This window comes from Scyliorhinus torazame, chromosome 29 (genome assembly GCF_047496885.1).
Source record: "Scyliorhinus torazame isolate Kashiwa2021f chromosome 29, sScyTor2.1, whole genome shotgun sequence".
Taxonomy (NCBI): domain Eukaryota; kingdom Metazoa; phylum Chordata; class Chondrichthyes; order Carcharhiniformes; family Scyliorhinidae; genus Scyliorhinus; species Scyliorhinus torazame.
The window spans coordinates 8,728,792-8,743,190 of NC_092735.1; the positions used below are offsets into that span (position 1 = coordinate 8,728,792).

Genomic DNA, 14,399 nt, shown 5'->3' on the forward strand with positions numbered 1-14,399 from the left:
GGCGTATTGGGTGGGCAGCAGCCCTGCTGGAGCGGCTGTCTGTGGGGTCCACGAAGCGTAGGAGGGGTGGGCCGCGCGGCTGGGGGTGTAGGACTGGACGTTGCGCAGGGCGACCGTCATGGAGAGCGCTAGCGTTTTAGTCTCTGCAAGGTCATGCGTGGCCCCTTCTAGGAGTCGCTGGCGTATGAGATCTGACCCAATTCCAGTCACAAAAGCGTCCCGCATAAGGAGGTCTGAGTGTTCCGTGTCCGTAACGGCCTGACAGTCACAGTCCCGGACTAGTGGGATTAGGGCCCGCCATAAGTCTTCCATGGACTCACCAGGGAGTTGAGGACGAGTTGCAAGTGCGTTCCTAGCGAAGAGCGTGTTCGTTTTCTGTGCGTAGTTGTCCTTGAGTAGAGTCATGGCTTCCGCGTAGTTCGGCGCGTCCTGGATTAACGGAAAGACTTTGGAGCTCAACCCAGAATATAAAATCTGAATCTTCTGAGCCTCCGGAACATGGGTTGGTGCCGCTTTGATATACGCCTCGAAGCAAGCTATCCAATGCTGGAAGTCCTTTCTGGCGTCGCTTGAGTGCGGATCCAGCTGCAGGCAACCCAATTTGATACGGAGGTCCATCCTTAGAAACTGATAGCAATAAATTGAGGCACGATCAATTGGACAAGGACGATAGCTGAATCCAACTGAGGCTTTATTGCTATTAGATGTGTGGCCTCCCACAGCAACTGGCAAAATGGCTGCTGGCTGGAGGACACGCATATTTATACCCCACCTCCTGGGCGCAACAGCAGTCAGGAACTACCAGCAAACCTGTAGTACAGGTCCTGCCGAACATCACCTAATACAGGTGCAACAGTGGTTTACCACAAACATGACGCCTCCTTAGCTGAATGGCTCAACCTGAAACCAACCTGTCACCTGTCTGGGTGAAGTTCTGTTTTCAGTTGCAGTTTAACCTCAGAAGAGAAAACTGGAGTGTAGGCCTGCAGCCTGCCTCTCTTACCTTGGCTCTCAAAGTTGGATCCCCAGAGAGAATCCTGTATTTTGAGTGAACTAATTCCCAGAATACAAGAATACTTTTCCCACATCCCCAACCTGCATCCGAGTTCCTCGGACCAGGACCAGGAATTGTGCCAGACAAAGCCACCTGAAAGAACCTTCATTGGAAATTGATTTTCTGGACTCATGGGAAACATGTCCGCGGTCATAGCTCTATACCTCTTTCTTTCCCTTATCCTTCTTTTATTGTACGAATGGAAAAAGGTGGGGACATGCATTTCGAGTGTGTGTAAAATAAACAAACCCTCTTATTTTACCCTATCATGAGATTCCCATTAATAAAGGATTCGATCACTCCAAAACTGAAGAATTGATGAAAATAGGCCACCTCTTATCAAGGGGGAAATCAGAAACACCCTTCTGTTTACCAGGTGAGAGGAGAAATCAGGACTGCTTCAATTAATCCCCTCCTGTTCTGAACAGTATCATTGAAGATAGAATTCTAAATATTTCTTAATTCCATCTCTTAACAACCTATCAATATGTCAGGGGGGCCATAAATATGAGGTAGTCACTAGTAAATTCTGTAGGGATTTCAGGATAAACATTTTTACCCAGTGCAGACTCATTGCCACGAGTGATTGAGGCAAATAATATAGATGTATTTAGCGAAGGCTAGATAAACACTTGAAGGATAATGGAATAGAAAGTTGTGCTGATAGGGTTAGATGAAGAGCGGTGGGAGGAGGCGAATCTGTAACATCAACACCAGCATAGACAAATTGGACCTAATGAATGTCTTGGTAATGTGCTGTGCATTCATTTTAATTATATTCTGAGGCTAAGGATTCGCAGGGCATTATAAACAATATTTGGAGCTTCTGTACTTTATAAATCTGTTGAGAGCTCTGATGGATTATTGGGTTTACATGCTTACCTCACCTGGAAATTCTAGCGCCGGATGAGATGACTGAGGTCCCTAATCGGTGTAGAGTTACCAACAAAGCATAGAAACATTTATAGCACAGAAGGAGAGCCTTCTGTCTTTGGGGCAGCTGAAGGGATGTTATCCAGTCTATTCCCACATTCCAGTAGTTCTTGATCTGTACGTTACAGTTTCTCAAGTTCATGACCGATTATTTTTTAAACATAATAAAGGATCCTGCCTCTCTTACTCTTTCAGGCTGTGAACTCCTGATCCCCACCATCTTGAAGTGTACAACATTGAGGGAAGGGATAGTAAGTTAGCTGAGAGTTCAGTATACAGGGGATTTAAAGTTCTGGGTGGAATGATTTGAGGTGATTTGGGGGGGACACATGATGTCCCATAAACTATGAAACTATGACCCAGCAGAATCAAGAGGAGGAGATGAAACAAGTGAAAATGAACAACATCGCTAACAAGCTCTGCATCACTGGTTTGAACTGACCTTTATTTTTATAGTTGAGCATTTTCTTTAACCAAGCTTCATAGATTTCTTGGCAGGCTTGCAATCTGTCTGTCTGATGTCTTCAGCTGTAACAAGATATGGAGTAACTAGATCATGGACGTCATTTCATTTTTGTTTTTCAGTAGTTTGAATCTCCCTCCAAAAACATTTGGATCACGGAATTTGTACAAATAAACCCAATTTAAATACAATTAGACAATATGCATATTACGAAGAAATGAAAATTCTGCTGCTTGTTATTATTTCTATTGAGCATGATTCTGCTTGCTAGCAAGAATGATTCATTGAGTAGTTTACTAAGTAAAGGCTAGGTGGTGCTTCACAGCATGCACAGGAGCTCTCATGGCTTTTAGACACTTTCTCATGTTCAAAAATGGCATTAGCTTTGTCACTTTGTGAAATTTATAAAACCAGTCTTGCAGGACTCCTTGTTGGTTCATTGAGTAAATACACAGTCTTGATGCATTACATAGATACACGGATGAGAAAGACCTTGGCCGGGATTCTCCGGGCCCAGGTCGGAGAATCGCCGGTGACGCGGTAAATTCCCGCCACGCCGGGACGCGATTCTCCGGCGACCGGAGAATCAGCAGCAATCGTGTCCGCGCGGTCGACATGGCGCCAGTCGGGGGCCGCTTGCGATTCTCCGCGGTCAACCGGCCGAATTCCCACCGAGTTCTGCCGAGTCCCGCCGGCGTGGTTGCAACCTGGTTCCAACCAATGGGAGCTCGGACCCGCGGCCGCGGTGGCCATCCTGGTGGGGAGGGGCGGGGGGATCAGACTCCGGGGGGGCCTCCACAGCGTCCAGGCCCTCAATCGGGGCTACCAATCGGCGGGCGCCAGCGGTCTGGAGGGTGCCTACCTCTTTCCGCGTGGGCCCGCTGTAGGGCTCCGCCATGTTGCTCGGCACCGGCGCTGAAACGGCCACCACGCGCATGCGCCGGCGCGGAGACGGCCGTTGCGCACATGCGCGGACCCGTGCTGGTAGTACAGGGCCACCTTTCAGTGACGGAGCAGCACACAGCACACCGGCGCCATGCTGGCCCCCTGAGGGCCGCTGAATCGCTGGGCCAGGAGGCCCGTTCACGCCGGCGTGCACCACTCCAGTATTTACGCTGGCGTCAACACTTGGCCGGGATTTCGGAGAATCCCGCTCCTTGCCTTTAATCCCGAGTCTGTGCTGGTCTCAGCAATGGAAGTGCTGGAATATACTTCCGGAACCCTGAACCAAGTTTGATGTAGGAAGCATGGGAATGCCGCAGGCCAGCTCTTTCAACCCGGAGAAGATGACTACGGGGCCGGGGGACGGTGGGGGGGAATGTTAGGATGGGCTACTTTTTGAAAATGAATTAGTTAATAGAAATTTCTTATCTGTCATTGTTCAAATATTTTTGCGAAATACTAAGTGGTGGTAAAAAGCTGATGATTTAGAAGAGCTTGTATTTCTGACAGTGAAGGGAAGCTAAATTGACTTGGGAATACAGTGTAGGCCCAGGGTGCTTCCGCTATTGTGACATTGCAAAACACAGATTCACTTTGAGGTAAGCATGTAAGTTTGGTTGCTTGTGGGCAAAATTTAATCTTTCCTGTCTGTTAGACAATATTTATGGCCATCTCAGAGATGTATGTGTTAAAAAAAATGTTAATGCTGTTGCTTTAAGCTGTACTGCAGTGAGAAATTTCATTTTTTTTTATATCTATGTAGTCTGTGATTCAGTCCGAAGGGCTTTTCAATGTATTTTTTAAATCTCACCTTAAGACATTTTGAATTTGATAGTTTAACTGTTCAGTCGTATCTTTCATTTTGAATGAAGCACTTCTATTTTCAATTTTTTGTTAGCTTTGGTTTTGTTTGTGAATTCTTAATTGGGATTTACTCGCTAGAGCAATTTTACCCATTAGCCTTTCGGCAAGGTCCCAATTCCACCTAATGTTAAACGGCACCTCTGAGAAATGCTGAATTACGCTGTGACACATGCCACTGTAAGCAGTTTCTAAGTAGAGGCGAGGCATTTCTCCACAGGAAAAAGAACTACAAATAACATCCACTTACATATATTGACCCTGAAATTTCACGCGTTGAGCTGTGCTGCATTTATGCCAATGGCCTTTACCAGCTCATTTTCATACCCATTGGAGCAGTCGTTGCCATAAAGCCTGTGTAAAGCCATATATAAATGCAGTCTTCAAAAATACATTTCTCACTGAAGATTTCAGCAGGGTGAGCACAATGCTTGGCCCAGTGAGCCGCCCGTCAACCAACATAGCTGGTTCTGATGAAAGATCATTGACCAGAAAAAAACACAAGGTAAAAGCAAATTACTGCGGCTGCTGGAATCTGAAACCAAAAGAGAAAATGCTGGAAAATCTCAGCAGGTCTGGCAGCATCTGTAGGGAGAGAAAAGAGCTAACGTTTCGAGTCCTGATGACCCTTTTGCAAAGCTAAAAAGCAAAGGGTCATCTGGACTCGAAACATTAGCTTTTTTCTCTCCCTACAAATGCTGCCAGACCTGCTGAGATTTTCCAGCATTTTCTCTATTGGTCATTGACGTTGCTTCTCTTTCCAAAACTGCTGTCTGCCTGACCTGATGAGTATTCCTGTTAGCAATTTCTGTTTTTACTTCAGACTGCCAGCATCCTCAATATTTTGCATTTGTATGACTGTGTCATACATATGAGTGCTGCTACATCAGGCTGTTTGACAAGTGTGTGGGGCTGCTCTCACAAATTTGGCACAAGCCCCCAAATGTTGAGGAGGACTTTGCAGGGTCTCCAGGGCTGGGTGTGCTGCTGTCGTTTCGGGTGCCTAGGCCGATGCCGGGTGGTCCATCCAGTTTCATTCCTTTCTGGAGGCTTTGTAGTAATTCGATACAACTGAGTGACTTGCTCGGCCATCTTCCGAGGGGCAGTTAAGAGTCGACCACATTACCGTGTGTCTGGAGTTACATGTCGGCCAGACCGGGTAACTGGTAGATTTCCTTCCCTAAAGGACATTAGTGAACAAGATGGATTTTTACGACAATCGGCAATGGTTTCATGGTCACCATACCAAGATTTGGTTTTTTTAAAATTCCAAATTTGTTAACTGAATTTAAATGTCACTAGCTACTGTGGTGGGTTTGGAACCCATATCCCCAGTGCATTAGCCTTGCCCTCTGGATTATTAATCTGGTGTCATTATCACAAAGCCTCCACCTCCCCAACTCTCCTAACAGCAATGATTTGCTTGACCAACCCTCCACTTTAAATAAATGATATCCTCACAATTCTTTAATGATTATATTCCATTTGATACAAACTCAAAATGACTAGTCTTCACAGAATTTACTCAATATTTTTGCAAGAGAAAATAGCACAAAATGCTTGTGATAGTCAATGCATTGGATGGGGCATCTTCAACTTGAATTACCTCATGGCCAACAAGCTCATGAAAGATTCTGCTTTCTTGCAATGGCTATGATTCTGGTGCCATGTTATTGACATGTACACAGTTGCTGTGACATCCCGATAGAGAACCACAGTTACTGGCTTCCATCCTCATCAGAGAATTTGGTGAGAGCATTTTTTACTTGTGGACTAGGCTAATGAAAAAGACAAGACTGAAGAAGTTAACAGACTCAAACCCTCTGCTGAGTACTTGCAGGGAGTTGTTTACATACACAGAAAATAGAAGCAGGAGGAGGCCATTCAGGCCTTCGAACCTGCTCTGCCATTCATTATGATCATAGCTGATCATAAAGTTCAATACCCTGACCCTGCCTTCCCTTCATATCCCTTTAGCCCAAAGGACTATATCTAATTCCTTCTTGAAATTACACAACGTTTTGGCCTCAACTACTTTGTGTGGCAGCGATTTCCACAAATTCACCACTCTAGGTGAAGAAATGTCTCCTCACCTCAGTCCTAAGAGGTTTACTTATCCTTAAACGGTGACCCTTAGTTCTGGACTACCCCACCATCGGGAACATCCTTTTTGAATCTACCCTGTCTCATCATGTTAGAATTTAATATATTTCTATGAGATCCCCTTTCGTTCTTCTACACAATGAATATAATCCGAACTGACTTAGTCTCTCCTCATATGACAGTCCAACCATCCAAGGAATTAACCTGGTAAACCTTCGCTGCACTCCCTTCATAGCAAGGGCATGCTTCCTCTGAAAAGGACACCAGAACTGCACACAATACTCCAGGTGTGGCCTCATCAATGCCCTATATAATTGCAGAAACAGATCCCTATTCCTATAGTCAAATCCGCAACACCCTTGAGCTCTATCTGGGTGTGATCGAATGGCCTCGTCGCGTTTGACTCGGTGACGCAACAAGGCTGTTAGATCTCGCCAAGGCCTCTCGCGAGATTTGCAATGCTTGAAACGCCTCACAAGTTCCACTGAGACCTCCTGCAACATCGCCATTAGGCTTATTTAAATATGTCTAGGCCGATTCTCCCGAGGCCCAGGAACTAATGCCTGGGAGACCTCGCCATGGCACCATTTGGTACTGGCCCACACAAACGTAGACCACGTATAATGGCAGCTGGGGAGGGAGTATCTCCTAGGCTATCGGAGGCCACCAAGTGGTAGGGTGGTACCCTGGCACTCCCACTGGGACCCAGGCACCTTGGCACTGCCAGACTGGTAGGGGCACTTGCAGTACCAAGTTGCCAGGTTGCCCATGCCAGGGATAGAGTCCAGGAGGGGCTGGCCCTTAAGAGGTGGGGTTAAGGGTGGGGGCATCAAGGACCACTAAGTGGGGGTTCAGGATATCGTGGTGGGGTGTTTGGAGGGGGGGCGTCAAGAGATTGGGGTGACTGGTGCCCCATTCTCTTCCTGCACTGACTGAGGTAAGTGCAGCCCGTCGAGGCCAAAGCTCCGTTTGATAGAGGATTCATTCTCGGCTCAGCAGCGCCGAGAAAGACCCTGCTAAACCCGCACAAAACGGGACTCTATTTTTTGACCCTTGAATCATGCCCGGATGTGTCACCTGTTTTTTCAGTCCCATACTTCAAGTCACTTGTTTTCACCTAAGGTCATTTGGTAACATTAATGCTGGGTTTCCCGAGGTCTAGAGTGCAACAGATATTACCCATTTCCTTTAATTGCAGAATCCTATAGCTATCAATTGAATTTTCTTCACACAAGGAGAGTTGTGTCCCTGTTCATCCGCCTCATCTATGTCTGCGGCCTTCATTGTCCTGGTGGATCTGCCGGAAATGAAGTTGCAACCTAAGAATGGGAAGCAGATGGAGATGGAAGCCTGTGGCTGAGTGATTCTCGGCTGCATCGCTGGTCTGTCATTGTACCCCCAACTTCCCGATTTCCTTTGGCAAGAGAACAGTGGCAGTCCATGGCCAGCAGCTCATGCTGGAAATATCTCCTTTAGCACTTAGTCTCTCAAGCATTGTGCACCATTTCCCCTGAACAGGGTGAGTGAATTAGGTGAATGCTAGCAATTCAGGTGTGTGTACCAAATAATGCAGTTTTTAACTTTAGTGTGAAGGGTATACTATTATCCAAGGGAGAAAAGTGATAGTACAATGTTGAGATCAGTTTTTGTAGCATGGACGTGCAGTCGTGAGGGTGAGTTGACACTCTTGTCACCCCTCTCTACATAGCACAAAATGCGTCTTCTGTGCATCCTTTGATCAAGAAGGGTATTTCGTTCCAATTCTTTAAAAGTTGGGTTCCTCTATCTCATGTCTGTGGTGTTCTTTGTGTTGCTAAATTCAGGGTGGTTGGCGTAGTGGTCACAAAGACCACAAAATAGCTTTAACTTGAACAAAGCTATAAATTTATGAACACTACTTAATTGGATTTGACACTTACTTCTGTATAATACACCGTTGATAATTAACATATAATCCACACTTATCTACTACTAATTTCTGCACTATTATAAACTATGATCTGCTCTCACCCACACCATCTTTCCTTCAGTCTGTACTTAAGCTTCACTTCTGTACTTCATAGAACATAGAACATTACAGCGCAGTACAGGCCCTTCGGCCCTCGATGTTGCGCCGACCTGTGAAACCACTCTAAAGCCCATCTACACTATTTCCTTATCATCCATATGTCTATCCAATGACCATTTGAATGCCTTTAGTGTTGGCGAGTCCACTACTGTTGCAGGCAGGGCATTCCACGCCCTTACTACTCTCTAAGTAAAGAACCTACCTCTGACATCTGTCTTATATCTATCTCCCCTCAATTTAAAGCTATGTCTCCTCGTGCTGGACATCACCATCCGAGGAAAAAGGCTCTCACTGTTCACCCTATCCAATCCTCTGATCATCTTGTATGCCTCAATTAAGTCACCTCTTAACCTTCTTCTCTCTAACGAAAACAGCCTCAAGTCTCTCAGCCTTTCCTCATAAGATCTTCCCTCCATACCAGGCAACATTCTGGTAAATTGCACCCTTTCCAATGCTTCCACATCCTTCCTATAATGCGGCGACCAGAATTGCACGCAATACTCCAAATGCGGCCGCACCAGAGTTTTGTACAGCTGTAACATGACCTCATGTCTCCGAAACTCAATCCCTCTACCAATAAAAGCTAACACACCGTACGCCTTTTTAACAACCCTCTCAACCTGGGTGACAACTTTCAGGGATCTATGTATATGGACACCGAGATCTCCCTGTTCATCCACACTGTCAAGAATCTTACCATTAGCCCAGTACTCTGTCTTCCTGTTATTCCTTCCAAAATGAATCACCTCACACTTTTCTGCATGAAACGCCATTTGCCACCTCTCTGCCCAGCGCTGCAGCTTACCTATGTCCCTCTGTAACTTGTAACATCCTTCCGCACTGTCCACAACTCCACCGACTTTAGTGTCATCTGCAAATTTACTCATGTATCCTTCTACGCCCTCCTCCAGGTCATTTATAAAAGTGACAAACAGCAGTGGCCCCAAACCAGAACCATGTGGGACACCACTAGTAACTGGACTCCAGTCTGAACATTTCCCATCAACCACCACCCTTTGTCTTCTTCCAGCTAGCCAATTTCTGATCCAAACTGCTAAATCACCCTGAATCCCATGCCTCCGTATTTTCTGCAGTAGTCTACCGTGGGGAACCTTATTAAACGCTTTACTGAAATCCATATACATCACATCAACTGCTTTACCCTCATCCACCTGTTTGGTCACCTTCTCAAATAACTCAATAGAGGCACGACCTACCATTCACAAAATCGTGTTGACTATCTCTAATCAAATTATTCCTTTCCAGATGATTATACATCTGATCTCTTATAAACCTTTCCAAGATTTTGCCCACAACAGAAGTAAGGCTCACTGGTCTATAGTTACCGGGGTTGTCTCTACTACCCTTATTGAACAAGGGGACAACATTTGCTATCCTCCAGTCTTCTGGCACTATTCCTGTAGACAAAGATGACTTAAAGATCAAAGCCAAAGGCTCAGCAATCTCCTCCCTAGCTTCCCAGAAAATCCTAGGATAAATCCCATCCGGCCCAGGGGACTTATCTATTTTCACACTTTCCAGAATTGCTAACTCCTCCTCCTTATGAATCTCAAGCCCTTCTAGTCTAGTAGCCTGAATCTCAGTATTCTCCTCGACAGCATTGTCTTTTTCCTGTGTGAAGACTGATGAAAAACCTCTCCTATCTCCTCGGACTCCAAGCACAACTTCCCACTACTGTCCTTGACTGGCCCTACTCTTACCCTAGTCATTCGTTTATTCCTGACATACCTATAGAAAGCTTTAGGGTTATCCTCGATCCGACCTACCAAAGACTTCTCATTTCCCGTCCTGGCTCTTCTTTAGTCCTTCCTAGCTAACTTGTAACTCTCGAGCGCCCTAACTGAAACTTCATGTCTCATCTTTACATAAGCCTCCTTCTTCCTCTTGACAAGTGTTTCGACTGCTTTAATAAACCATGGTTCCCTTGCTTGACCACTTCCTCCCTGCCTGACAGGTACATACTTATCAAGGACACGCAGTAGCTGTTCCTTGAACAAGTTCCACATTTCCATTGTGCCCATCCCCTGCAGTTTTCCTCTCCATCAGATGCATCCTAAGTCTTGCCTCATCGCATCATAATTGCCTTTCCCCCAGATATAACTCCTGCGCTGCGGTATATACCTATCCCTTTCCATCACTAAAGTAAACATAATCGAATTGTGGTCACTATCACCAAAGTGCTCACCTACCTCCAAATCTAACACCTGTCCTGGTTCATTACCCAGTACCAAATCCAATATGGCCTCACCTCTCATTGGCCTATCTACATACTGTGTCAGGAAACCCTCCTGCACACATTGGACAAAAACAGACCCATCTCGAACTATAGCGTTTCCAGTCAATATTTGGAAAGTAAAAGTCCCCCATAACAACTACCCTGTTGCTTTCGTTCCTATCCAGAATCTTTGCAATTCTTTCCTCTACATCTCTGGAACTTTTCGGAGGCCTATAGAAAACCCCTAACAGGGTGACCTCTCCTTTCCTGTTTCTAACCTCAGCCCATACTACCTCATTAGACGAGTCCTCATCAAACGTCCTTTCTGCCACCGTAATACTGTCCTTGACTAACAATGACACCCCTCCCCCTCTTTTACCACCTTCCCTGAGCTTACTGAAATATCTAAACCCCGGCACCTGCAACAACCATTCCTGTCCCTGCTCGATCCATGTCTCCGAAATGGCCACAACATCGAAGACCCAGGTACCAACCCATGCCACAAGTTCACCCACCTTATTCCGGAAGCTCCTGGCATTGAAGAAGACACATTTTAAACCACGTTCCTGCCTGCCAGTACACTCCTGCAACTTTGAAACCTTACTCATGACCTCACTACTCTCAACCTCCTGTATACTGGAGCTACAATTCAGGTTCCCAAGCCCCTGCTGAACTAGTTTAAACCCTCCCGAAGAGCATTAGCAAATTTCCCACCCAGGATATTGGTACCCCTCTGGTTCAGGTGTAGACCATCCCGTTTGAAGAGGTCCCACCGACCCCAGAATGAGCCCCAATTATCCAGAAATCTGAAACCCTCCCTCCTGCACCATCCCTGTAGCCACGTGTTCAACTCCTCTCTCTCCCTATTCCTCGTCTCGCTATCACGTGGCACGGGTAACAACCCAGAGATAATGACTCTGTCCTAGATCTAAGTTTCCACCCTTGCTTCCTGAATTCCTGACTTACATCCCTATCCCTTTTCCTACCTATGTCGTTGGTACCTATGTGGACCACGACTTGGGCTGCTCCCCCTCCCCCTTAAGGATCCCGAAAACACGATCCGAGACATCACGCACCCTTGCACCTGGGAGGCAACACACCAACCGCGAGTCTCTCTCGTTCCCACAGAATCTCCTATCTATTCCCCTAACTATGGAGTCTCCAATGACTAATGCTCTACTCCTCTCCCCCTTCCCTTCTGAGCAACAGGGACAGACTCTGTGCTAGAGACCTGTACCCCATGGCTTACCCCTGGTAAGTCGTCCTCCCCAACAGTATCCAAAGCGGTATACTTTTACTAAGGGGAACGACCAGAGGGGATCCCTGTACTGACTGCTTCCTCCCAGCCCCTCTCACCGTCACCCATCTATCTTTATTCTTCGGAGTAACTACATCCCTGAAGCTTCTATCTATGACCACCTCTGCCTCCCGAATGATCCGATGTTCAGCCAGCTCCAGTTCCCTAACGCGGTTTCTGAGGAGCTGGAGACGGGCGCACTTCCCACAGATGAAATCAGCAGGGACACTGACGGCGTCTCTCACCTCAAACATTCTGCAGGAGGAACATTGCACTACCTTCCCTGCCACCCCCTCTAGATAAAAAAATAAAAAGAAAGAAAGAGCTTACCTGTTATTCACTCCCCTTCTCAGCAAGCACTCACTCAGCAACCCCTGTGCCTCACACTATAGCACCTGAGGGAAAATTAAAGAAAAACTACTCCCAGTCACCAGCCAATCCCTTACCCGCAGGCTGTGACATCACGGTTCAACTTCTTTCTACTTCTACCTGCCCTCGAGCCTTTCTCTTGATCTTTACAGCGGTTGTTTTTTTTGGTTAGAGGAGGGGGTAGGGAGGGAAACACTGATGAAGTGTTTTGGGTTTAAGTGTCACTTGACAACAGCTCCTCCACAAACCACCTTCAAGTTAGGGTGAGCACAACGGATGTATGCAAATTTGCCCCGCAACAGTCAATCAGCATCTCTGCTCTACTGCCGTCTGCTGGACTTCTCTATCTCCCCACAAGGCTTAGCATCAATGGCTTATGTACTTGTAAATCTAGCTCCCTCTAGTGGTGGATCTAGACATTTCATTAACCCTTGCAGTTCTTACATTCATGATAATGTCACAATGTCCTCATCCCTATTCAGGCAGCATATTCTGTGGTAAACCATTCAAACCACTCAACAGTGACTGGATGAGCTAAGCACCAGCTGGCTCAGCACCAGCTGCTACAATCTCCAGCCAGAACTAATTTCATAAACACTAAACTAATTTCTAACCACCCCTCGCACATCACTGTAACATTTGGAATTAACACCAATGACCTCTCTGGTAAATGTTGCAGTAAATAAATGTACCCAATTCTGGGGGGACAAACAGCTCTTGATACTGTCAGTGGGTACAGCTCATGTTTGTGGTCCACATTTGCCATAACTGACCACGGAATTTTGGGCCGAAGTGATGCTGACCGCCCGCATCTTCTGATCCTTCCAAGCAAATACAAGGGACTTCTGCAACGTTTCACAGTCAGTGGACCAGTTGTATTACAGTCCTGCATGGTTTTCTAGAGCCTTCCAGTTCATTCCCTGGTGTTTCAACAGAACGGCCACTGGTGTTTTCAGGTTCAGAGGCTACTGCGGATCGAAGGGACTGAAATCTGCCAATGTACGTGGCCATAACGGCTCCAATGGCAGATATTAACGCATTTTTAACAAGAAGGCAGTTAGGGACATGAAATTATTAATAGGAAAGGGGTCAAATTGATCTTGGGTAGAAGTGCAAATGAACAATAGTAAATTGCATCTGTATTACATTCCACTTGATTTTGACCTCTGGGGAATTAAAAAAAAAAAATTTAGAGTACCCAATTCTTTTTTTCCAATTAAGGAGCAGTTTAGCGTGGCCAATCCACCTACCTTGCACATCTTTGTGTTGTGGGTGTGAGACCCACGCAGACTCGGGGAGAATGTGCCAACTCCCCATGGACAGTGACCTGGGGCCGGGATCGAACCTCAGCGCCATGAGGCAGTAGTGCTATACACTGCGCCAGCGTGCTGCCTTTATGAAGAATTTTAAAATTCCTTGTCAGAAGTCATCAGGGATAATTATCAGTTACTCAGATACTGCAAGAGTTCAACTTCATCATCCAGGGCAGGAATACTCATCTGGAGCTAAAGCAAGGCAGGAGAAAAAGTTTATACATGGATTGGTTCATGGATTGGTTCAAATAGCCTGCGAAAGGTTTCCTGCCCCACATCTGATCAAATTTTCATTGACCGATTTACTCTCTTTGTGATGGTTCACAAATTTCAATAAAATGCTTTGTATAAAGCCATCTAATGATGGAAACCACTTTTGCCATATCCCAATACCTAACCGTTTAATCATTTTCAAGTCCATTACTGGTCATCTTAAGATGAACAGACCCTCCAGGTTAGGCAAAACATTTCTGCTGTGGGTCCAGGAGAAGCAGAAGTGCTCGTCCAACCTTTGGAGCAAAGTCGTGGTCTTCCCGCTCCAATGCTGTCCTCTTCCCTCTCCCACAAAGCATTCCTGTAACTTCATCCACGGCACGTGCCCAGAAGCTGGCAGGAAAGGTATGGAGACATGGCAGGATGAGTTACAAATTAGCTGTGACCTCATCGAATGGGGGAAAGGCTCAAAGAGCTGAATGGCCTTTGTGTTCCAATGTTTGACACTCCAGCACATAATCTTCAGAGAATATAAGTGCACCTGCTA

General features: G+C 46.1%; 1 long non-coding RNA gene across 2 annotated transcripts in view; it reads right to left on the minus strand.

The window, feature by feature from the left end:
- LOC140403725 (uncharacterized) overlaps positions 1–14,399 on the minus strand; it is a 163,805-nt gene that overhangs the window by 61,089 nt on the left and 88,317 nt on the right. For both annotated transcript variants that reach the window (XR_011938403.1, XR_011938402.1), the window contains exon 2: positions 2,430–2,515. This is a non-coding gene — a long non-coding RNA (uncharacterized lncRNA). The remainder of the gene's footprint in view (positions 1–2,429; positions 2,516–14,399) is intronic.